This window comes from Tamandua tetradactyla, chromosome 6 (genome assembly GCF_023851605.1).
Source record: "Tamandua tetradactyla isolate mTamTet1 chromosome 6, mTamTet1.pri, whole genome shotgun sequence".
NCBI lineage: Eukaryota > Metazoa > Chordata > Mammalia > Pilosa > Myrmecophagidae > Tamandua > Tamandua tetradactyla.
The window spans coordinates 166,834,038-166,861,435 of NC_135332.1; the positions used below are offsets into that span (position 1 = coordinate 166,834,038).

Here is a 27,398-nt window from a genome sequence, read left to right on the forward strand (position 1 = left end):
ACCTCAATTCAAGATTTCTAATCCCGGAGGAAAGATTATTATTGACATGGTGTGTGTTACATTCCCACCCCCATGGCCACAGAGGGCAGGGCATGCTGACTGCAGATCCCATTAGGTCTGTTTGCAATGGAATAGAAAGTATTCCCCATCTGTCCCCGACCCTCTTCCCACCACCACCACCCCAGCCCCCCCCCCCAAAAAAAACAATCAAGGCAAAGAAAGGCTAAGGGATGCTGGGCAAGCAACCAATACTAAATTCACTGCAGACTTCCTAACTGGTTCTTCATTAGTTTTCACTCTCCTTCCACTTATTCAGCTCCCACTTTCATTCATATCTGAACATTCCATAGTCCAAGAAGGCCTACAATATGGAGAACAAGAGAAGTGGCGAGAGATAAGTAATGGTGCTTAAGGAGCAGCAAAGGAAGGACAAGAGACGGAAACATTCCCAAAACTCAGAAAGAAAACCAAACATTGGCTTGAGGGTTATGACCCTTTGGTGTAATTCAGGAGTACTATCCATTTAGCCTCTTTCTTCCTAGAATCCATCCTGCAGTTTTTGGTGGTACAGATTAATACCCAGTAGTGATCAGGAATCATCAACTTTGGCCCAACCAAGAGTCTCTAACCAAAACTTAGCCTTTTGGTACATGTATATATCCTAACCAGAGTTGGTGTCTAGGGTCACCAAAGCAGGGATTTTTCTAAAATAATGAAGCTCCAACTCTAGCTTGAATTCTGTAAACGAAACCTCAAGTCTAGCTTGAATTCTCTCTCTGTGTTATAGAAGTGAAGAATCTTCTTTCTACATCAATACATTACACATTATGCAGTCAAATCTGTGAGAACGATTTCCTCCAGACTGTCTTTTTTGTGGGATGGGGGAGGGGTGCATGGTCTGGGAATCGAACCCAGGTCCCCTGTATGGAAGGTGAGCATTTACCACTGAGCCACCCAGGCACCCTCCAGCCTGTCTTTGGAACTTAGGATGACAGTGTCTTGTCAGCATTAGTGAGCAGTAAAAACTATTACTTAAATCATAGCTTTCCCTTACCGTTAGGCAGATACCGAAGTCAAGTTAAAGACCACACTGGGCACAATTTTATTTTTTTGACAGAAAATCTTTTTATCAGATCAAATATAGGTTTACAGAGAAATTATGCAGGAACCATAGTATTTCCTTCACACAGGCAATTTTCACCATTATTAATATTTTCATTAGTGTAGTACCTTTGATACAATTGTTGAAACAACAATTTTTCTATTCGTTATAGTCTATAGCTTGCATTAGGGTTCACTCTTTGAGCTATCTTTGGGCAATTCCTCAGAAAGTTAGATTTCCATATGGCCCAGTAATACCATTTCCAGGTATATACCCAAAGAATTGAAAGTGGGGACTCGAATAGATATTTGCACATTGATGTTCATAACAGCATTATTCTGAATTGCCAGAAGGTCTAAGAAACCTGAATGTCCATCAACAGATGAATAAAAATTAAGGCTTTAAAAAAAACTTTTATTCTGGTAACCTATATATAACCTAAAATTTCCCATTTTATCCGCTTGAAATTATACAATTCAGTGGTGTTCATTACATTCACAATTTGTGCCACCATCACTGTCATCCATTACCAAAACTTTACCATCACCCCAAACAGAAACTCTATATCAATTAAGCATTAACTCCCTACTCTATGCCCCTACCTGGCCCCTGATTACCTGTATTCTAGCTTCTGATATCATGAATTTGCATATCCTAGTTATTTCATATAAGTGAGATCATACTGTATTTATCTGACTTATTTCACTCAACATGAAGTCTTCAGAGGTCATCCGCATTGCAACATGCATCAGAACTTGATTTCTTCCATCAATGAATGAATAATATTCCATTGTACATATACATAATATATTATTTTTTATTCATCTGTTGATGGACATTTGGGTTTCTTAGACCTTTTGGCAATTCAGAATAATGCTGTTATGAACATCAATGTGCAAATATCTGTTCGAGTCCCCACTTTCAATTCTTTGGGTATATGCCTAGAAATGGTATTACTGGGCCATATGGAAATTTAACTTTCTGAGGAATTGCCCAACTGTTTTCTACAGCAGCTGCACCATTTTATAGTCCCACCAACAATGTATAAGGTTCCTGTTACTCCACATCCTCTCCAATACTTATTTTATGTTTTTAAAGTAGTAGCCATTCTAGTGGGTGTAAAATGGTATCTGTTAGTTTTTTCTTTTAATTATTATTAGAGAAGGTATAGGCTTACAGAAAAATCATGCAAAAAATCCAAAATTCCCATATATCCCTCTCACACAGAGTTTTTCCTATTTATTAGCACATTGCATTAGTGTGGCACTTTTGTTGTGCATTTCCCTAATGGCTAACAAGATGAGCAACTTTTTTGCCATTTGCATATCTTCTTTCGGAGAAATATCTGTTGAAAGATAAACCAGAGTCAAGCATGCAGATTGCAACATTTTATTTGAGACACCAAAAGTTTTGCTGTACCAAGGATGCCTAATCATTTGGGAGAATAAAAAACCAACAAAACAACAACACTGGAAATAACTTTGATCTTCTAGGGATGGCAATGATTTTATAGCCATAAAAAAAAAGTTAGCTTGATTCCTATTGATTGGGCTTGATTTGCTATCTGGATGGGCCATCTTAGTGGGCATTTCAAATTTCAAATGATATATATATAAAGACAAAACTCATGAGGGAGTTCAAAGGACTTAGGACATGGGTTTTGTTGCTCTGAGTGATCCCCAGGGCTTTCTCTATATAATTTTATCAGGTCTATTCAAGTGCTCAATTTTTATTTTGTTTACAGTACAAATGTGATGTGATTTGAGAGCCTTGAATTTTCAACATTCTAAGCTATATGAAAAAGAAAAATGTATCTAAGGAAACAACATCACCAGAATAATTTTTCTTTGGTCATCTGCATTCCTTATCTGCATTGTTATTTATTTTCAGTAACAACCCTATGGACATTGCACAGACATTCTTGATGAGAATCTCCCTCTGATTAATCTTATAAAACTATTATCATCACCATCATCCAATTGTTTACTGCATTGAAACAATGATAAGTATTCATATTGAAATATCTACAGTAGAGTGATTAGATTCATACACTTATGGCATTTCTTTAGTCTGCTATATTCTATTTAGATGACTAGGATGGTGAAAAATCTATACATGGCCTGTATGAATTACAGAAAATATTTAAAACTCCCTGCAGCAAATTATGGTAGCAGCCGCAATTAATATCCTCCTCGTTCATGTTCTTTATCTGTAACTTCATAGTGTTCTTCCTCTCTGAATTCAGTTCTGGCCATCAGACTTGTCTTGAAAATGGGGCAGTGGCAAACACAGAGGTTTTAAAAAGCAGGTGCACATTCCACTCCCTCCCATGGACCCAACTGAGCTGACTCCTAGAGTGATGTAAGTGACATCCGGGAGAGAGTTAAGTCTATCCTAGACCTGTCAGCTGGAGGCTCATGAGAAATAATAAACCATCATGGTTTTGAGTCACTAAATTTTGTTAAGGTTTGTTGCAAAGCATTATTGTGATAATAATGAATGCTTTCTGTCATTGCACTGCATGTTCCACCATGACAAAGAGCATGCCAGATTTGTTCATCACTGCAGACCCACTGCCTGGCATGGGGAGCACTCAATATGTTAATTTTGAATAACCTGGAAGAGAGTTGCTATTGTTAATGTGGGAGACTCAAAAGAAAAAGGAGAAATAATACTTTCCAAATATTTGAGATGAAAGTGCGTAAAATGCAACTAATTTTATCTGGGTGAATAAGAGAAGAGAGTAGATTAAAGGTTTGGGGAAGACATACAACTTCGTTATGAGGAAAAAAGTAGTGTAAGAGCATGGATTTTGTGGATAACTTACTACTTTTTGTGAAATCCCAAGTTTATCACTTAATAATATTGATGATGGGACTTTTATATTATCTCCTATAGCTTTAGTAATCTGCAAATGGTGCCATTAGTTCCTATCCATAAGATTTTCAAAAGAAGTAAATATTTAAATTCCACCACTAACCATGTCAACTATATATGATCCTTCACCCACAGCACCCTGTTGTTTCCTTCATAACAATCTAAATTCAAAACTATGCATATACATCTTTATATGTTGATTTATGATTGAATCATGGTCCCCCCAAGACATGTTCAAGTTCAACCACAGTCCTATGGGTATGAACTCATTTATAAAGCGGATCTCTGAAGGTCCTATTGAGATGGAGTCAAATTGAATCAGAGTGGGCCTTAATCCAATATTACTGAAGTCCTTATAAGCAGAATAAATTCGGACACAGCCAATTAGTAGAAACCAGGGAAAACACAAGGAGAGAGAGAAATCTCCATGTGATGGAGGGAGAGACCAAGTGCCAGCAGGCCACCTCCAGAATGCTACGACTTTGAAGGAAGCATAACCTGACTATACCCTTGATGTTGGACTTTCAACCTCCAAAACTGAGAGAACAATAAATTCCTATTGCTTAATCCAACCAATTTGTGATATTTTGTTACAGCAGCCCTGGCAAAGCAAGGCAGTAACCTTACTCTGTTTATTTGATTATTACCTGTTGTCCCATTAAAATATAAGCTCTATCTATACAGTTAGGTTACTTTTGCTCATCCATCTATTCTCAGGTACACGTAGTACCATACGTATTATAGATGCTCTGAGAATGCTTGTGTAACTAATGATTTGATTAGTAATGTATACAAGGCATATAGGAGTATTACCATAGCGTAAGTAGCAAGTGATTAATAAATAGTAATTATAATTGTGAATTTAAGCTATTTTATTAGGGCATAAATATGGGAAGTTTTAAGCAGAAATTAAATGAGTAGCTATACTTTAGGGTTGCTATAGGAAAAACTCCCGCACTGAATTTGTGTTGGACTCATTTAATTAAATTGTGAGACATACAGAATATTCACCAAAATATACCACATCCTGAACCATGAAACACACCTTAACAAGTTTAAAGAATAGAAATCATACAAAGCATAATCTCAGACTACAATGAAATTAAACTAGGAATCAACAACAAAAAGATTGTTAGAAAAATCCCCAAATATTTGGATATGAGAGTACATACTTCTAAATAACACATGGCTCAAAGAAGAAACCTCAAGAGATATTTAAAATTATTTTGAATGAAATAAAAATGAAAATAAAACTTTTCAAAATTTGTGGGATGCAACAAAAGCAGTGCTTAAAAGGAAATACATAGCATTGAGTACATATATTAGAAAAGAAGAAAGATCTTAAAACCAATAATCTAAGCTTCCACCTTAGGAAATTAGAAAAGAAAAGCAAATTAAATCAAATGTAAAGGGAAGAAAAAAATTAAATCAGAAATCAATAAAATTGAATGAAGGAAAACAATAAAGAAAATCATCAAAACCAATAGTCGGTTCTTTGTAAAGATCAATGAAATTGATAAACCTCTAGCTAGGCTGAAAAGGAGAAACAGAGAGAAGACAAAAATCGTCATTATCAGAAATGAGAGAGGGGTCATCACTACTAATACCATGGACATTAAAAGGGCAATAGAGAAATATTACAAATAACTCTACAACCATAAATTTGAGAACTTAAATGAAATGGGCAAATTCCCTGAAAGACAACCCACCAAAACCCACATAAGGAGAAATAGGTCATCTGACTAGTTCTATACTTATTAAAGAAATTGAATAAGCAATTAATAATCTGTTATGGTTAATTTCATGTGTCAACTTGGCCAGGTTATGGTGCCAGTTATTTGGTCAAGTCAGCACTGGCTTAATCATTACTGAAGGTATTCTGTAGATGAATTTATAACATTAGTCAGCCAGTTGCATCTACGGCTGTATATCTACAATCAACAAAGGAGACTGCCTTCAGCAATGAACGATGTTTCCTTACCCAATCAGCTGGGTGTGTTAAAGTGAGAACTGAGGGTTTCCAAAGTCAGAGAGAAGAATTTTTCTCTCTACTTCAGCCAGCCAGCTTCTCCTGCGGAATTTAATATCGCCTTCATCGGAGTTTTCAACACATGGTTCCTCCTAGAGAACTCAACTTCACCTTCACTGAGTTTCTCACTTGCAACCCGTCCTATGGAATATGGGCAGACCAATCACCATGGTCACATTAGTCAATTCCTATATTAAATCTCCTAATACAATTAAATCTCTTAATATTTAAATAGGATTGTATTTTCCTGAAGAATCCTAATAACGGCTTCCAAAAACAGAAAACAGACCTACGTCTTACATGAACATAGATATAAAAATCCTCAACAAAATATTAGCAAGTCAAATCCAACAATATATAAAAATAATTATACACCAGGAACAAGTAGGATTTATACCAGCACAAGACTGGTTCCACATTCAAAAAATCAATTAATGTACTCTATCATATCAAGAGGATAAAGAAGAAAAATCTTGTGATCACATCAAAGTATGTGCTAAAACCCACTACCCATCTGTGATAATAGTAAAACACTCTCATCAAATTTGATAAAGATTATCTGCAAAAAAATTTATAGCCAACATCTTACTTTATGGTGAGAAACTAGATGTTTTCCCCTTAACATTGGGAATAAGAGTAGGATGTGCCCTCTCATCACTTCTGTTTAACATCATACTATAAGCACTAGCTAATGAAATAAGACAAAAAGAAATAATTCAGATTGAAAAGGAAAAAAATCAAACTATCTTCATTCACAGATAATGTGATTGCCTATGCAGAAAATCCCAAAGAGTGAACAATAAAAAATGAACTTCTGGGACTAATGTGTGATTATAATAAGGTTGCAGGATACAAGGTTAATAGACAAGAATCAACCATTTTCCTATATTCCAGCAATGAACAATTTGAATTTGAAATTAAAAACACAATGCCATTTACATTAGCACCACCCAAAATTAAATACTTAGGTACAAATTTAACAAAATATGTACAAGATCTACTTGAGGAAAACCATAAAATTCTGATAAAAGATATCAAAGAAGATACAGCGACATATCCTATGTTCAAGAACAGAAAGACTAACATTATTAAAATGTCAACTCTTTCAATCTTGGTTCACAGGGTCAATGAAACCCCAATCAAATTTCCAGCAACATATTTTGTGGCTATCAATAACCTGATTCTAAAGTTTATATGGAAAGACAAAAGACCCTGAATAGCCAGTGCAATACTAAAGAAGAACAAAGTTGGAGAAGTGACACTCCCTGAATACAGGAATTAGTCTAAACCTACAGTGATGAAGACTATGATATTGGTGAAAGATTAGGCAAATAGATCAATGGAATAGAATAGAGAGTCCAGAAACAGATCCATACAAATATAGTTGAGTAATATTTGAAAAGAGAGCAAAACACTATCGACAAATAGTGCTGGTACAACTAGACATCCGCATGCAAAAAAAATTTACCTAGACACAGAACTTATACCTCTCATAAAAATTAATGTAAAATGTCTCCTAAACATAAATGTAAAGTGCAAAATTATACAACTTGTAGAAGATAACATAGAAGAAAATCTGTGTTAACTTGGGTTGGGCAATGACTTTTTAGATACAACACCTAAAACATGATCCATTAAAGAAAAAAAAAGTTGGACTTTATTAAAATTAAAAACTTCAGCCCTGTGAAAGACATTGTTAAGAGAAAGAGAAGACAAGCCACAGCTTGGGTAAATATATTTGCAAAAAAAAATCTAATTTATATTCAAATATATGAAGAACTCTTAAAACACAATTTAAAAAAAAAAACATCTTCAAAATGGGCAAAACTGGTGAGATACCTCGCCAAAGAAGATATACAGCTGGCAAATAAGCATATGAAAAGATGTTCAATATCATATGCCAACAGAGAACTGAAGATTAAAACACAAGATACCACTGCATACTTTTCAGAATAACCAAAAGCCAAAATACTGACACCAAATGCTGCCAAGGATGTGGAGCAACAGAGATATCTATTCATTCCTGGTGTGAATGCAAAACGGTATAGTGACTTAGGAAGACAGTTTTTGGTAGTTTCCTTTAAAGTTAAACATAGGCTTATGTGCTGGTTTGAAAGGATGTATGTACCCTAGAAAAGCCATGTTTTAATCCTAATCCCATTTTGTAAAGGCAGCCGTTTCTTCTAATCCCTATTCAGTACTGTATGTTTGAAACTTTAATTAGATCATCTCCCTGGAGATGTGACTCAATCAAGAGGGATTGTTAAATTGGATTAGGTGGAGATGTGTCTCCAGCCATTCCGTGTGGGTTTTTATTATTTTACTGGAATCCTATAAAACAGAACAAGTGAGAAAACCACGAGATTTGGAGAGAACACAATAGAACGACATAGCCACAAAAAGCAGAGAGCCCACCAGCCAGCAACCTTTGGAGATGAAGAAGGACAATGTCTCCTGGGGAGCTTCATGAAACAGGAAGCCAGGAGACAAAGCTAGGAGATAACACTGTGTTCACCACATGCCTTTCCAGATGAGAGAGAAATCCTGACCGTGTTCACCATGTGCCTTCTCACTTGAGAGAGAAACCCTGAATTTCATCAGCTGTCTTGAACCAAGCTGCCTTTCACTGGATGCCATAGATTGGAGATTTCTAGAGACTAGCTTTAGTTGGGACATTTTTTTTGGCCCTAGAACTATAAACTAGCAATTTAATAGATTCCCTTATTTAAAACCACTCCATTTCTGGTATATTGCATTCTGGCATCCAAAATCAGTTTAAAACTGATGTCCACATAAAAATCTATACATGAATGTTTACAGCAACCTTATTCATAATTTCCAATAACTGAAACCAACCAAGGTGTACTTCCATAGGTGAATGGATAAACTGTTACAGTCTTGTAACAGAATATTATTCAGCTATAAAAAGAAACCAGCTGTCAAGCCACAAAAAACATGGAGGAAACTTTAGTGCATATTGGTAAGTGAAAGAAGCCAGTTTTAAAAGGCTACATCTTGTATGCATCCAACAGCATGACATTCTCGAAAGGCAAAACTACAGAGAAAGTAAATAAATCAGGGGTTGCCATAGGTTCAAGTGAAGGGAAAGAGGTATGAATAGGAAATTTTAGGGCAGTAAAAGTATTCTGTATGATACTATAATCATGAATACATAACATTATGCATTTGTCAAAACCCATAGGACTGTAAAACTCCAATAGTGAATCCTAGTGTAAACAATGGACTTTAGCTAATAATGATGTATTGATATTGGTTTATCAATTTTAACAATGTACCACACTAATCATTCAAGATGTTAAAATAGGATAAACTTAGTGCAGGGGGAGGACATTTCTATAGGAACTCCCTGTATTTTCTGCAGTTCTTCTGTAAACTGAAAACTGATCTATGAAATAAAGTCTATCAAAAAAAATCCTATGGGACAAAAAAAATTTTTTTAATTGTGAAGACTTCTAACCATGAGTTAGTAGCCTTCAATGAGCAAATGTACAGCCAGCTAAACCCCCAAAGACAAGCTGACACCTGCCAAGAAGAGGTTATTTTAAAACAAAACAACCATGAAGTTAGGTCCTAACTCAGCTTCTGCTTAGAACGCTAGAACCCCTTTAGAGCTGGAAATGGCTTCCCACTGCTCCTAGATTGAAAATTCATGCTGCCCTCATAATGCAATCACAGTTCTCAGCCTCCTATCTTACCTTTGCTCTAAACTCCTGACATCATAAATTACTTGATAAAATTTTTAAATAAGCCATCAACTTTGTTTATCCCTGAACTTTGCATCTGGTGTTCCTTCAACTGAAATAACTGTCTCCTCTCATTGCCTCACTAAATCCTACTCACACCCGAGGAGTCCCCATTGGTGTTACCTGCTCCAGACAGCGTGACTCAGACAGGTGCCTTTGGGAGTGAAAATTCTATGATGTAATTGCTAATAATTATTGTGCTGGTTTGAAAGGAGTATGTACCCTAGAAAAGCCATGTTATAATCCTAGTCCATTTTATGGAGGTAGCCATTTCTTTTAGCAATGGCTAAAGTTTTGACAAATGCACTCAGTACTGTATGTTGGAAACTTGATTAGATTATCTCCGCAGAGATGCGGCTCTGCCTATTCCACACAGGTCTTGATTCGTTTACTGGGATCCTTTAAAAGAGGAAACATTTTGGAAAAGGCTTGAGATCCCAAGAGAGCAGAGCCATGACAGATCCATGAGACAGAGTTCACCAGCCAGAGACCTTTGGAGATGAAAAAGGAAAACACCCCCGGGAGAGCTTCATGAAACAAGAAGCCTGAAGACAAAGCTAGCTGACATCGCCATATTCACCATGTGCCTTTCCAGCTGAAAGAGAAACCCTGAACTTCATCGGCCTTCTTGAGTGAAGGTAACTTCTTGTTGGCGCTTTAATTTGGACATTTTCATGGTCTTAGAACTGTAAACTAGCAACTTAATAAAATCCCCCTTTTAAAAACCATTCCATTTTTGGAATATCGCATTCTGGCAGCTAGCAAACTAGAACAATTATCTATTTGCTTTCCTAGATAGTTCACTAGATTGTGAATTCCTAAAGGACATGATCTATATTTCTCTTATTCATATTACCAGGGACTGAGATGCTCACGAAGTAAGTTCTCAATAGATATTTAACAAATGGAATCATATAGTCAGCATTTAAAATGGTCCAACTTCTGATCATGTTAAAAATTCTACCAACTGCCCGTCTCCCTGTGGTGCATCTCAACTGCCAATGATTTTGAGATGAGGAGTGCTCCTGTGTAAAACTGGAATTATCAATTATTGAAATTTGGTAAGACTCACCTATAAAAAACATCTAAGCCTTATGGTTTTCTTTCTGTGTGAAAATTGTCACTATGTATTTGATTTATTTAAAGAATAATTAAATAATTCAGATTTTCTATTTCTTCCTGAGTGGTAGTAATTTACATTTTCTAGGACTGTATCCATTTTACCTAAGTACATAACTACACTGACAAAATCTGTATACCAACATTCTCTTCCTTTTTTTATCTCTGTTGCACCTGACCTGTATCACCTGATTCCCATCTAATATTTTTATTTGTATCTTCTCTCTCCCTGTTCAATCTTGATCAAGTCAGAGGCTCAACAATTTCAAGGTCAACTTTGACTTTGTTTCCTACTTGATTAATTTACATTAATTTAAACATAAAGTATTCAAGCACAGAATCTGGGTGTGTCTAGAAGTCCTTCCTAATCAAACCATTCTAACAAGAGTTGATGAGCTTGTGAGTGCACCTTTGAGAGCCCAAATGGAGGAAACCCATCGGCTGAGATTTACGCTAAGGGAGGTCAGTAAAGGGATGCTTCAAAGAACAATGGTGGCTTCTCATGGATCAGTATCATCATCAGTATCTTTGCAACAGTGGAAAAGAAAACACCAGTCTGTGTGGGTCAGAGATAAACAGTGTCAATTTGTCATAGAAGCAGAAGCAATGTCTGCACAAAATTATAACTGGCAAAAGATTCTGCGAGGTACTTAAGACAAGTGCCAGAATCTTTAGACCAAGTAAACACAGATCTCTGAAAACCCAAGGGGAAAGCTGAGTTCCCAGTAGAGATTTAGGATTTGCAGGTAATCTGGGCATGTAGAGCTCAGACCTTTGGCCAAATTGCTAATGCAAGTTATGCCCAGACAAATTTGGGGACTGGACTATCTACCAGGAATACAGAAAGAAGGCTCTGTATTTAAAAGGCTCACAGTCTCAAAGGGGAGAATATTTCCTAAAAAATAATAATAATAAAAATAACAATACAGTGATCAATTATAAAGGAATCATCTTGCCATTGCTATAAAACACAAATAAAGCAATGATTATTTCTGTGAGAAAGAGAGATTTAATGAAGGCTTAACAGAAGTGTGTTTTTTTTGAAATGTATATGAGCCAACATTAATCCTATAATCTTATATTCATTTTGCAGAGACTGCCAAAATAATTCAATTACCCAAAAAACACTTGCTTAGACTGTGCTCAGCTATAGTCATTTAGATGATGAATTGAGTGCAAAGATACAATGTGCTCAATTTCCCATACAAGTCACAAGTTTCTGGTTGTGCCTACATTTTTTTCCAAACTATTATATTCTAGGGAAATCAAAGCAGGCTTTTGAAGGAGGTGGTTTTGAGCTTAATTTGGCATCCGTAGAGTCTTAAAGGTTTTTTTTAATTGTTTGTCAAATGTGTTTACCTCTACATTTACAGAATAAACTGTCCAATAATTTTCACTGGATACCCATAAGCAGCCCAAATTAATCAATCATATATCTATGGGAACACAAATTAAAAAATACATAAATAAGCATGTATAGTTACGTACATGTGTATGTATGACTATTGTTGAGAGTTAGGGTAGCAGGAACAAAGCTCCACTTTTATGTGAGTGGCTCAGTGATGTGAGCTAAATGACGCCACATAAAGGAGCAGGAACATATCTGGAAGGCAGGTCGTGGCTTGACACGTGGAGGTCCCCGATTAGTTAAGAGACACAAAGAGTTTGTGGAGAAAAGATTGTTGTCCTTGGAACATCAGCTTCAGGTCTGTATTTCATATATAAATGTTCAGGTGGTTTTTGTTTTTTCACCATAATCTCAAAATAAAATGTATATATCAATTCCATAAGAAGCATTATTGGGTGTCAGTTCTGCTCCAAGGACACACGGGTGAATATAACACAGTTCTCAGGCATGGCAGGGGCTGCTATGCCTGAAGGAAGCACACATCTACATAACAATGGCAGTTAAGTTCAGAGTGTGCAAAGATGCAGGTAAGCCTGGGATGGTGTGGGATCCCAGACACAGGCCCACCAGCCTGGGTGAGCTCAAGGAGATATGGGCAAAGGCCCAGATTTCTCTAGCAGCCCCAATTCTAAACTCTGGATATTCGGTCATCTCAGTGGCATCAAATCACTTCAGATAAAATAAGTACACAAGTCAATTAATTAATTTAATTTAATAAAATGAAACACTATATAATACAATATAATATATAATTTTTTTAAAAAAGCAAATCAAAATAAATTAGCAATTTTTTCCTAGAGCAAAACATGCCCACTAGGAACAAAATTCTAGGAAACCTTGAATTGCCTATTTAAACAGTACTGAAAAGGTGCCCACCTATATTTCATTTCTCTATACTGTCTAGCATCATGGCCAATGAGAAAACTCTTGCCTCTGATGGCTGTTTACTTTTGCCTTGGCCTCAAGAGTTTCACTTGGCCCTGTTAGATATTGACTTTGCTCATGGCTGTGGCACTTGAAATTCTGTTTTCTGTCAACAGTATGAACTAAGCTTTCTTTGCAGTAAAGCGATATTAATCAATTGACCACAGTTTCCTGAAAAATCTTTCATTCCCAGCAATAGAACAACATCTGTTATGGATGGGCATAAACTCAAACAGGCAAAAAAAAACATGTTGTCTTTGTTTGTTTTTTAGAGAAACTCTTTACTTCAAGGATATATAGCTGGAGCTATTGCCAGGTAGGTTGGGGAGGGTGGTGGTAGATGATTCTAAAAAGGAAGATTATAAATATCTCAAACATATTTCTCTATTATGGGTTCTTATGTGATAATAAATATGCAATTAAGAAGAAAATAATAGGGCGGGCCATGGTGGCTCAGCAGGCAAGAATGCTTGCCTGCCATGCTAGAGGACCCGGGTTTGATTCCTGGTGCCTGCCCATGTAAAAAAAAAAAAGAAGAAGAAAATAATAGACATGTTAGGAGAACCAAAAAGTAGAAACAGATCCAAAAGAAACATATCCACCTGCAAGAAGAGCTGAAAATAAACTGTTTTCACTTCCTTCCTGATGTTTTGGAGAAAGGAATCCCTGAACTTTGGTTAAGAGTCAAATAAATACACAACTGTCACTACATTGGATCAAAGGTCCAGCCTAAATCATGGGTAGAGAAAAGAGCTGTCTATGTAGGCTGTGCCACACAGGATGGGAACACCATGGAACTGGGAGTCAGATGAACCCTGGTTCTAATTCCAACTCTGCCTCTAGCTGGTTTTGTCATCTTGTGTGACTTACTTGAACCTGCTGAGGTCAAAATACCTACTACCATTGTTGCATAGACTGAATCAGAAAACATCTCAACAGCACTCAACACAGTGTCTGGTGTATATTCCATGGTAGTCACAGTTACCTTAGCAGGATTTCATGTGACTTCTCCCTTCCACTTCCCTGAACCGCCCAACACTGGAAGGACTGATATCCTCTATGGATTTTGAACCTGCCTCCTGTGGAAGATGACCCTAGTCAATCTCATGGGTTTCTAGCAAAACTCAGGAGGAAGGTTAAGTGGCCATCAATGACATATCCATTAGGAAGGAAAGTGGAAATTCAGATGCCCACCCTCCCATCCACCCCTCTCCACCTCCCCACCCCACCCCCAGGTTTATAAGAACCAATTAACCAACAGATGCTTATGGGAGAGGAAGGAAAATTTCCGAGTAAGATGGAGCAATAGCTCCACCCTGGGGCAGAGAGGGCTCTTGCTACAAACCAGTTTCAAATAACATTCCATAGTGCCTTTGGGTTGTCAGGCAATGGAACAGAACTATTTTTAACTCTTATTTTATCCTCACAACAACCATCGAAAAACAAGGAAACATTCTCAGACAGATCCAGAGATTTGACGTGGTGATAAAGCGATGAAATATCATCAGAGTTAAGACTCAAGAATTCAGTTCTCTTATTCTTTCCCCTAAACAGCAGCAACCTCAAACAGACACTCTGATCTCTAACCTGCCCCTGCCCCTAATGAGTGTGGAATACTAAAGATTTATGTTGGGGGAGCCCTTGTGAAGCAACATGAAAGGCTTATTATAGATGAGAAAAACTAGAGGGCTCCAACGACTTATGTCTCATCCCTTCCCCAACACCTTTCGCCTAGGTGAAGAGTGTTGTCGGAATTAGAAAGTACCTTTTACCTGAGCATGAAAGGAACTACAGCGGTTCTCTCCACAGAAGAGGGGGAAAAAATAAGACATCTCTGACCTCAAGGTCTGCCCCCTACTTCTGTTTTCTAATTCTCTCCTTTTGTTGAATGATACTTGATAACCCTTGTCTTTCAAGATACCTCTTAAAGAAGTCAAGTCATTTCAAAACCAATGAAACAGAGGTAAAACAAGAAAATAAATCTTGTCTGTACACAACCTTGGTCTTTCTTCTCAGTGGCGGATGTTTCCACAGTGACTCTTTCGCCATTTTATCACTTCATGGTGGGGTGAGGGGCTCTAGTGCCCAAGTTACAAAGCAGAAGTTACTGGACTTTTGAGCTCAAGTCGGTCTTGGCCAGCACCTGAAAATAATTTACCTACAGGATTCCTTTCTCCCACTTGTTATCAAATAACTTCCCTTTGCTCATCCCCCACCTCCAGTCAATCTCAAAACCCTGTGTATACCACCTCCTTCTAATCTCCTATATCTTCCTGCTTCTCTTTTGCAGTTCCCATGACTCAGACCACCATCATCCTTTCTAGGGATTATTGTGATAACTTCCTAACTGGTTTCCTGCCCTAAATTCCTCACTCTACCACGCCCTATCTATTCTCCACACAGCAGCCAGACTGAAAAGCATCTAAAAGACAAATCTGATTCCACATCCCCTATCACCCCTTTCCTTGAGACCCCCTGTAACTTACATTTATCCCTAAAATAAAATGGTGTTGGGGAAGGAATTATTGCAAGTTAAATAAATTCCTTTATTGCAATAAAGAATAAAGATAAAATCTCCCCAACTCCATACTTTCACCACATTAAAATGAAGGAGCCTGATCTATTTTGAAAGCTACTCACCCAGTTGTTTTATGATGCTGGTGGTAAAATTGGGGATGACAGGTAAATGGCTTATTCTAGAAAGAACAGAGAATGACTGGCTGGTGGGAGGAGAAGAGGAGTTGAAAGATGAAAAAGGAAATGTATGGGTTAATTTGAAAGAGTGCTTTGGGAAGTTCAAAGTCTAAGAGGAGAGGACTTCGGGAACAGCTGCTCTGTGACTCGGAGATGGGGAAAAATGAGGTAAGAATTTTTGCAGTGCATTATGAAAGCAACCCCTACTACAGGTATTTTGAATACAAAGTGTGGTGATGATATAAATTGCATTTCAATTCTTTCTTTAAATGTGGAACTGATATTCCTTTGAATGCCACTCCAAGAAAAGCTTGGCCCTATCAATGACTTGACTTATACAACAAATCCATCCAACTTTTTTTTTCTGAATTTCCCAGAAACTTAAGTGAAATCAAGTTTAGATTAAGCCTCGACAGGATTGGCTATGATTATTACTAAAATCCATCAGATTGTCACCTGCTTCACAAACTACAATCATTCACTGCACCAGAACTTGTTTGCTTAGTTCCATCTCCCAGGAGCACAAGAGACCCTGGCCTGAAGTGCTCATTTATTTTCCCAACAGCCTGATAAGCACAGTATCTGCTGGAGAGAAACAAGAACCAAAACTAAGTGGAAAAGTATACATCTTTAACCACTTCCATATGAAGGTCACTATTATTCCAAGCCATCTCTGTTGTCAGAAGCTTTAGATTAAAGATGTGTATATCAGGCTCATTATGATCTTCCAAGTCTAACATCATCCAGGTCCTGAGAAAAATCAAGCCCCCACTACCCATGTACGCACAGACCTGTGCACTCATGAGCCATGCTAATAACACTCAGATGACAGAGAAAGAGAGAGCTGATAGGGATGTATAAATAAAGAGAAGTGGCATATGATAGATGGATGATAGTTGATAAGAGAGATAGAGATAGACAGAAGTACACATACAGAAAGTCTGGATTTTTCTACATTGAACTTGATTTTACCAAATTCATTAAACAATAACAAATATTATATAGAGTTAAATATTGTTCACATTTAATAGCATTATAATTATGTTCAGACAAGACACATTGTGAGACTATGTGTACGGGGGTTGTTTTAAAAAACGTTGTGAGCTCAAGGAGCATTGGGGCTCTACACGTCCAGCTTGAAAAGCAGGTTATTATGTGCATGAGTGAGACCCAGGCCCTAACCCCTCAAGGAGCTGGGGTAGAAGTGAAGCACAAGGCTCTGCCTCGACAGGACTGCTCCTTTGGTCCCCTTCACGCAGGGAGCTAAGTGCTCAGGGGCCCTGGCTTTGAGGTCAAGCCTGGGTGGAGTCCCAGCTTAGCAACTGCTAGCTCTGCACTCCGACAGTGTGATCCCCAGGCCCAGCCCTGGTTAAGCCTCCTTGAACTCATCTGTAATAACAGAGATGACAAAACCCGCCTCCTCTTAAGGTCTTTGTGAGAACTAAATAATGAAATCCAAGCTAAAGCCCTTACACATACCTTTTGCAAAGCAAGTTTAAAAATAAATGTTGGCTATTATTAAAACAATAATATCTTCAAAGACCAGGCATGCAGAAAAGGGACAAAACAAAGGAGGTCTTGTCCAGATGTGACACAGTTCAGGGCAGTTAGCCCCTCTGAAAGAATCACACCCCTACCATGTCCTACAGTGTTTTTCTTTCCTCTCGTTTTTACACATCTCCCAGTACAGACAGATCTTTTTTCTATTCATGCATTGTTTTCAGGTTTCAATACAGATGTAAACTACTGTAGAACTTAACATTTCACATTGCGCTAGGATTTGTCAACGCTTAGGTGTTCGTTAGCTCTTTCCTATAGGTAGAGTTCTTTATATCTTTCTGATGAGTAGGTTCATGCGTCAGCCTGCCCAGGTTTTGGTGTCCAGGTGTTTGGTTAAGCAAGCACTGGCCTGACATTTTGTGGACAAATCATCAGTGAATCCATAGCATCTATGACTTATTTCATCCACAATCAACTGGGGAGTTTGCCTTCAAAGCAAGAGACGTCTCATCCGATCAGTTGAAGGCTTAAAAGGAGAAGTGCTGAATTCAGCAGTCAGAAGAGAATTTCCATCTCCACTTCTTCAGCCAGCTTCTCCTGGGAAATCCATCAGGGATCTTCATGGGGGTTCCCAGCTTGCAACCTGCCCTATGGAATTTGAAACTGTGTATCCCCACAGTCGTGTGAGACAATTCTGATAAAAATCTCGTAATATTTACAGATATTTGGTTCTGTTTCCCTAGAGAACCCTGACTAATACAATCTTTATATTCTTTCTAAATTACTCTTTCATTCCTTATATTTTCTTAAGATAAATTCTTATTGTTAGTCCTTTCTAAAGAAGACTTTTAAGGAGAAAATATTTTCTCAAAGCGAAAACCTTACACATGGTGACTAGAATAAAATTTTGCCAAATTTTCACCTGTTAAAATTATTATTCTAACATTATGGCTTTATCTGAAACTTATTTGCTGATTTTTACCTTTTATTCTAGTTACTCATTTTTTTTTCTGTTTTACCTCTTTTTTGTCCATATATCTAAATTTTAGATACTATTTATTGCAAAATAAATTCCAAAAAAATCAATAAATATTAAAACCCTCTAATGCAGCTTCATTCCTTGTTCCAATACAATACTCAAAAACACAGTTTTGAGAAGATAAAAACTCACAAAACCCTCACGATTACCAACCTACTAGAATATAAAGGAACTTTCCATTGGTTTAACATAAATACAAAATGAAACTGTAACTACAGGCATGCTGTGTGTATCGGACACCTCTATGCCGGGTCTCACAGATTTTTTGCCCACCTTTCACTCCAGCCAAGGCTATGGGGGCTGTGGGCAGGTTCTCACCTCAGCTGCTTTCTGTCAGAATTCTCTGCTGCAGAGACTTTCTTTTTCTGCTCCCTTCAGACCCCCTGGCAAACCTGAGGAATGTGGGCGTTACCCCAGGGCCCCTTGGCCAATGTGCGATGGGAGCAGAAATCCTTCCAGTTTCTCTCCGTCAGGGAGACAGTTCTGAAGCTCCCTCCCCAGTTCCTCAGAGTCCCCCATGGGGACTGCACCCCGGCAGGCACAGCAGTAAACAGTTCGAGGACGGCCACTTGGGGTGGTGTTCCTTCCCCCCCTTCCTTGAGAGCACCCCACAAAATGAACTATGTGAATGTCTGTCTCAGTCTCCTTTCCAGAACTGAGGCCAAGATATCATGTCTGCTTGAAAGTAGAAGGAAAATCCTTTCTCCTTCTTTCCACTCTCCAACTCCTGGTACAAAGGCATGGCCTGTACCAAATGGAAAACCGAGCTCCCCCTTCTCTAATGTGTGAGAGCTGCTTTTGGAGGAATCCAGAATACTGGGCTCCTGTCTTTCCACCCACATGGCCATCTCCCTTTATACATCAAGCTGGAACTTGACTCCCAGACAACAACGAGGGAGGAAACAGCCAGAGGAGAGGAAATAGCCAGAGGAGGCTGGCCCGCTGAATCCTAGAAGCCTCCCTATGGCCCCTAAAAGTTTGGCTCTTAAGGTCAGAACAGAGATAGGAAAACCTTTAGCTGCAAGGCCTAACGGGGAATACAGGCTATTCTGTCTAATTCAGTTCATCAGAGGACGAGGCAGGGGTCTGAGAAGACTTCTGAGATCCTGCAGCACAGCAGGAGCTGGAGGCATCTGAGACACAGGATCTCCAGGACTCACAGGGAGTGCTCTGCACAGCCTCACCTCTCCAGCTCTACTGCTGAAGGTTTCCCCACACCCAGGTGGACACAGAGCCAGGCCACATGAAAGCCACAGACCTGATCAAGGGCAAATGTAAATCAAGAGAGGCAGAGAGCTCCGCAGTATGCACTATAATTTTTTTTAACTGCAGTTGTAATCTTATTTTCTTTGAATGAGGACTTCTAGACAGTGTATAAAAACACTTCATAGGGCAGGCCATGGTGGCTCAGCAGGCAGAGTTCTCACCTGCCATGCCAGAGACCCAGGTTCGAGACCCAGTACCTGCCCATGCCAAAAAAACAAACAAACCGGAACACTTCACAGCATGTCCTTGGTGTACTATCCTCTCTTACAGCATCTCCCCACTTCCTGCATTTGCTCTTGTAAGACGATTCATTTAACATTTGTTTTTTGTTGTCACAGCCCTATTTCGGCAAGCTTCCTTAAATCCTTTTTTTTTTAAACATTGTGGTGTGATATCCATAAAAATAAATAGATCTGAAACTAGAATAGAGAGCAAAAGTAAAACAAATGATGTGAGATATAATCCAGGAAGCAGCCTTTCAAAACAGAAAGAAAATATGACTTTTTACCACTTTTCCCCTGGGCCTTTGCACATGTTAGCAGGCCTTGGCTTCCTAAACTCTGAGTGACATCTTGTATACCCACCGCATCTCTCCGCACCCTTGCTCTTCTCCTCTTATCCTATGTCTGCCGTCCCAGGCTTTTCAAACCCTACCGCCATACACCACCCAGCCCAGCTGTCTGGAGCTGTACTCCAACCTCACAACCCCTTTCTCCTTCCTTGAGTCTGTAGGACTTCCTGTGTGGTCGCCCAGGAAGTGAGTGATCCGTCAGTGTGCATCAGGAGTTGAATAACTGATCATATATTAATTCTTCATCCTAACTACATTCAGCACTCAGATCAGATTACAAGAACACTGTGGTAGGAACTGAAGCTCACCAGCTGCTGGAGTAAAAAAGGGGCACAGAGTTCTTCCAAGCACCTCTTCAATCCCTTTCCAGTTGTGGAAACTGTTGCAACCAACCCTCTATATAAAATCAACAAGGCAGTGCCCTTTTCTGCTCCAGTCAGCCTTCCAGAGAATGCATGTGTCCTCCAAAGTCAGAATTTTAACAACAGGTCAAATCCATTTAAGAAAACCTCCCATCTGAAATCTGCATTTATGCTATTACTAACATAAATATGTTGGTGCTGCATTAGGGACCATTAAGATGAACCCCTTCAGAAACATTTTTATTGTATTAAGTCAAGAGCCGCAAGAAAATTTCCCGAGTTATTTGTGTTTGTTTTCCTCTTTCTTGTTCATTTGTTTTGTTTCATGCTTTGCCACCATCCTAGGCAGGCAGACAGGCCCATTCATATTTCCTGATTTGGGTAGCTTTTGCAGTAGCAAAAGTAGAAATTAGGGCGGGCCACTCAGTGGCAGAGTTCTAGCCTGCCATGCTGGAGACCCAGGTTCGTTCCCCGGTGCCTGCCCATGCAAAAAAAAAAGAGGGTAAAAGTAGAAATTACTCAAAGATAATAGTGTTACCTGTCTTTTTGAAAGCTCTTTGAATTTGCTGCAAAAATATAATTGGGAGGGAAAAGCATTCAATGGGCAGAGAAGAAGTAAAAGATCGTGGCAGAGAAGAAAGAGGTTGGGGGTCCCAAGACTGGTGTGTAAGTTCATGACACCCGATGGCCATGCTCCAGCAGGTCTTCAGGGGGGCTCTCTACCTGGCACTACCGGGGGGATTATGTTGGAGATGCCGTGGAGGTAGTGGTGCTGCCAGACCTGAAGATATTATTTGGGCTTGAACAGCAGAATTCTTAGCAGATCCTGATATTGGCTGATGAGTGCCGAGCCCCCCCCCGGAGCACTGAATAAGACAGTGGCCCTTCCCAAGTCCCAGGTGGGGCTTGGCTTCACTGGGACCAACTTTCCCCCAACATGATGAGATGAATGCTGAGAAGTGAATTTCAATTGTTATCTCCTATAAAAAGAGACCCCCAAACACAATGGCTTATTTATGATCGAAATTCATTTCTTTTTCATGGAGAATTCCAAAGGACGCTTTTCCAGGGCTGCCAAGTTGCTGTTCAACATGACCCCAACATTCCTTAGTAAAGGATCAAGGATCAAGCAGACGCTCCTTCACGCCCATGCTCCAGCTGGCAGAAAGGAGGACAGACAGAAGTCTGGAGTTTTGCCTTGGACACCTCCCCAGGTAGCCATGCACATCAGGTCTGCTCACGTGTTAATTGGCCCGAAACCGCTCACATGACCAGGTCCTTCCTTAGTAAGGAAGACTAAGGTTTTATCATGTCTAGCATCAGAGCCATGTTCTGGGCTCAGTCTGCAGAGTTACTACTAAAAGGAGGAAAGGGTCAATGGAAAGTGAGGCACTTTAACAGAAACAAAAAATAAACATAACAGTTCTTGCATATCTGAGTCCGGGTATTGAGTTATAACCAATAAAAGTAAATAGGGGAGTGGACATACATACTAGGTCTTTTAAAGCAGCCTCTTCATAGTGTCATTCTCCATGTTATTTTGTAATTTCATGAAAAAGTGGCACAGGCTGGGTGTCACAGGACAGACATATCTTAGAGATATCCACAGAGAGGGAAAAACAATGCGTTCTTGATCTTTAGAGGGAAGTGGGGTTACAATGGTGAAGAAAGTGGAGCAGACACTCTGGAGTTGAAAGCAGATTGTGCCTTGTAGCTAAAGCGTGCAAAACTTTTTACTTTTTTTTTTTTTTTTTTTTCACAAAACTACAGAGTACATCAGTACGGAATCCTTCACCAGCACTCATACCTTTCAAAACTAGTACAACATCGGTTTTTAAAAAATCATTTATATGCACACTGAAGAAATGTTTATGTAGGCATATGCGTATGTGTTTCAAAAAGAGATGTCCAAGTATCCAAGCTGCTGGCTTGAAAATCTGTATGTTTTTATGAAACTACAAAATCTGTGGGTTTTTACCATGTTATCTTTGAGGAGCCCTGCCCTCTCAGTAGATATTTCTGTGTCCCTCTTATATCATAATCTCTTTTTCTGCCTCTGTCTCTAGATCTCTATCAGCCTGTTTTCATGTCTCAATCTCTCTCTTTCTGTCTCTGCCTCCCCTGCCCTGACCCTCCCCTGTGCTCTATTCTTTTGCTGTACAGTTTTCCTGCTGTGCATATACCCACAAATGGCTCAAAATCTAATTCTGATGATAATGACTCAATGATGAGATAAATACATGCACCTCTCTCTGTCTTCTATCAACTCAATGTGTGGTTTCCTTCTTTTCTTCATAAGGGAGCAAATTCACATCTTAATCTCTATTTTCCAAATGCCAGTTTCTGCCAAACTGTTATATATTACAAATTGCTTTTTCAACTCACAGTACAAGTTTCCCACAGAGCTAACATGAACTAGACAGTGAACTTCTCTATTCCCCAAGCGATTCCAACATTTTTTCCATCTCCAAGAAACCAGCAGCTTCTATTTAATACCCTTTCAGTTTTCTGAAACAGAATAATCAAGATGGGTCCCAAGAAATTTGATTTCTATTTGGCTTGATTATATTTGATGTCCAAATTAAAATGGTAAAACCTTATACCATTGTAGAGTTTATACACAGATTTAAGGATATAGTATTATAGTAACAAAAGGCCCCAGGAGGAGGAAATCTGGAATGGGCTTAGGAAACAAAATGGATTTTCTCAGTCAAGTCCAGAGCAGGGTTATAGCCTGAAGGCTGATGGGTCATTTTGGGGGAATATTTATCTGAAGATTCCAGGATTTCTAAAGAGTAGGTCACATTCATAATGCATCGACATAAAAAATAGTTTCAACCAATTTCACTGCTTCCCTTCAAAGACAAATCTGGTTTTTCTTTTTAAACAAGCTTGGCTCTCAGTTAGTACACCTTTTTTTAACTCCCTGCTAGCTGGAAGGCACAGGACCCGCCCAGCCAGGAAGCATGAGACCAGAGATGAAAAGGTCTGAATAAACACACCGGCTTCCTCACACGCTAATCCCTGTGTACACTACAAAGAGCCAACCAGTTTACATATTGTGAAATACAGAGAGTCAAAATGATGAATTGGCATCAAATAAACAAAAACTGCTTACACTTTTCAAAGTCAGTGTTTGGGCATTTTGTGTGTGGCAACAACTGTTTCCTATTTAGGACACTATGGCAATTCTGGATAAAGACACCTCATCTCTGTGCCCTAACACACTGAGCGGGTTCATCTTCTCCACCGACGTCCAACCCCAAAACCACACATGCCGCTGATGGCTCTGGTGGAACAGAGGGAAAATGAGAGCAGCACTGGCATGTCCATCATGCAATCAGTGGGGATTTGCTGAATATCTCTCAGAGGCCTCACACTGGGCTAAGTGCCTCAAAGTACTACAGAAATACATAAGGTGTTTTCCTTTCCCAATTTGGTACTTTAAGCTTCTTGAGCAAAAAGACCTACATTCAATGACCTAGTAAGAAATCAGGTACATTACAGGGGAAGGAGAAGAACAAATACCCAACGGTCATCCTCCGTGTAGAGAAAGTCGCTGCACTAGGCTGACAGTTTCCCACCGCACAGGCGAGATACTTCGGGGAGCTCAGTTAACAAGAGTGCAAGAAAGAGAGTTATGCAAATAATTTTTAAATTGCCAACATTTACTGAGCATTTGCTATTGCCAGCTACTGCACAGAGAGGTTAATCTTATTATTTAATTTCATTTTCACAATAATTCATTTAGATGGATATTAGTTTTCTCGTTTTATAAATGAGGACACCTCCCCAAGTTCACACTTGATTATCAGTTCACAGCTAGTATGTGGCAGAACCAAGGCATACACCGGGACTACCTGTCTCAAAAATATCTCTAAGTCTTATAATTATTGTCAGAATTAGATAGCAACAGAGAAATACACGTGGAATGGAATTTCTGACAATATGCACGTTGTATGTGTCTGTACATATACATTTGTGTAGACACATATATGCGGTGCGTTTTGCATCAAGTATTATGGCTAAATGAAAGATTAATGATTACCTGGAGCTCTCTAATTTTCAAAGCAGAAAAACGCTCTTTTCTCCTGAAATTAAAAGAAATCAGAAATATCAGCTAAGTTTGTTCCAAGAAATTTAAAAATAGATGTTTTTGGTGTTCCCTGCAGTGAGCGCCCCAATGCACAGATGCACTGTAAACCCTGTAGCTCTGTCACAGGCCCCAGAGACGAGGAAACCTCAAAGCATCTTTGAGTCATTCCCACTGTCTAATTATCATATTTTCACCAACAGTTGACTTAAGTCAGACAAATGTTTATTGGTATTCATTTATGGCTTCATCCATCTTGTTCTGCAAATAATGGTTACATACAAAAGAATTCTCCTTGCTCTTCTAGAGTGTTCTATTGACTCATTAAACAGTGTCTCTGCTCCAGAGAGCTACACATTACCTACATATTTCTTCATCCCAGCCAAAGATTTCCATGGTGCTATAGAGAGGACATCATCTTGTTCTGGTAAATGGCTCCTACTCTAGATCTAGCAACCACAATGGATAGTTCAATCTATCCTCACTTCCACAAGTAAATTGGACAACTTTGATTCTAACCAACTCACTAAATAATGAAGATTTATCTGCTCCCTTCACAAACTAGCTGTTATCTAAAGATAAAATGTTTTCATTTGAAAATCTTAGGGAATTGAAGAGATGGGAGTGAAAAGGGTTGAAGAAAGTCAGATCATAAACACTTGTCATGTGTGTTGATAACATGAAAAAGATTCTGGGGAATTTATTTTCCTTGTTTTAAGAAGAAAAATAAAATAAAATTCAACTGGCTGATACACTTGTGGACTTAGCTGAGTAGACTTATGACAGGAATTTTAAAAAGCATTTAAGGTTAAAGGCTGCTATGTCAAAAAACGCTCCTTGTACCTGAAATGAGGAAGAAAAGTAGGATTCGCCTCCAGTGGACATCTGACAAAATGAAAATTTACTGGACTCCCAACTACAAAGAGGCTACTGGGAACTGATAAAAGACTTAGCATTTTGCCACCAGACAGGGCTGCAGTAAAAACTGCCTGATGTCAATATTCCTATTTAGGGGAATGTTGAAAATGGAGTTAACCATCCACGGACTTTAACTACTTGATGTCAATTATATACATATTTTAAAAATTCACTCTCCCATTTTTCCCCTTCTCCAGTACATTTATTTTTTTCTATGTAACACTTTTATCCAATTATTCTATATTTGAGAGGCTGAGGCCTTTAGATTCCTTGCAATTCTAATATAAGAATTAGCTTAAACGAAATCCCTGTTGAAGTTATTAAAGTAAAATCTATTTCCCCAGCTCTGCAAATATCCAGATATTTGGCATCATATAAGGAAGAAACATCAGAATAATTGCCTATGCTTTTCCCTCCTTGAAACATACCTTATCTCACCTACCTGAAGAAAGATCACCTGTCAAAATCTGAAACTCAAACTTTTCAAGATATCTTAGCATCTAAAGTTTGAGTGACTTTTTGGGGTGAAGGAATACATATCCTTTAACAACAGAGGCTGGGACAAGTAACTCCCCCTCATTCAGAACCTTACAGAAGACCAAGATGCTAAAGTCTTTTGTCAATGGAGAGAACTGAAGAAACACTAGTAGGCACATCTTTACATTAAACAGTTTTATACTTTCTGAGAATTATCAATGAGCATGAATTATTTCCATAATTATAATTTTAAAAGCAAAAACATAATCACAAAAAAACAGCCTTCATTAGTGGTTTGCATTAACTAAGAAAATCATCACATAAAAGTCCTGACTCTGGCATCTTGTGAGATCATGGAAAGTGAGTATCCTTCAGGATTTCTTGAGGTGCTAACAATGAGCAAGAAAAACACGCACATAGTCTGGACATTCTGGGAAGCAATAAATTCAGAAGCCAAATTAGAAAGCTCAAATCCAGAGGTTAAAGAGTTTATGGGTCAGACCACAACTCACAACCTCTTGAAAGGTAATCAAAAGTGGGAGGTCAGCCTGCTTTCTCAGACTTTTTCAGCAGCAGTCAGTACTATCTTTCACCTACAGACTCAGCCCCGCCCTCGTCTTGAACCCACCTCCATTAGGATGGGGCAATTTTAGGAGGATCCAGCTGTGGAGTCTGTAGCGTATAATATTGCCCTTCATTTATCTGTATTGATAAACTTTTATTGCCACACACCCAAAGGGCCACAACCTTTCCTCTACCCCCATTCTTTCCTTATTGACTTGCCTTCTGCCTTGTTTTCCATTTAGCACTTAAAATTCCTGCTGAGAGCACATCCTTCCTTCCTCTGAAAGACAACTGGCTTAGCCAAGGTCTTGGTAACAATCACATTCTTGTCAATCCTCCCGTCTGTGGAGTTCAATTTTGTAGGGACTTGTTTTTCATGGTTTGCTCATCTAGAATATTCTATCCCACATGATTCTGGATATGCACATAACTCCAATTACAATCTCTTGAAAACTAACATTAACAACAATGAAACCAAAATTCCTTGTGTTGCCATGGAATTTTTCAAATACCTTAAAGGCCAACACTATCTCAACATCATTTCCACACTCTGGTCCCTTATCCCATTTCCTTTCATTTATTACCTACCTATGTAACTGGAACAAAGATATATTGAAGTTAGGTAACCAGAAGCTCAGAAAAGGAGATAGCACCTGAAACAGCAAAGAAAAATGTTGGTTTACTAGATCTA

The 27,398-nt window shown here is 38.7% G+C and overlaps 1 long non-coding RNA gene across 1 annotated transcript; it reads right to left on the reverse strand.

The window, feature by feature from the left end:
- Nucleotides 1-241: 241 nt before the first annotated feature.
- Nucleotides 242-27,361, reverse strand: LOC143686486 (uncharacterized). The gene is made up of 3 exons (XR_013177189.1): nt 27,296-27,361; nt 24,704-24,746; nt 242-361 (listed from the first exon to the last, which is right to left on the reverse strand). It is a non-coding gene; the product is annotated as an uncharacterized LOC143686486 (long non-coding RNA).
- Nucleotides 27,362-27,398: the final 37 nt, after the last annotated feature.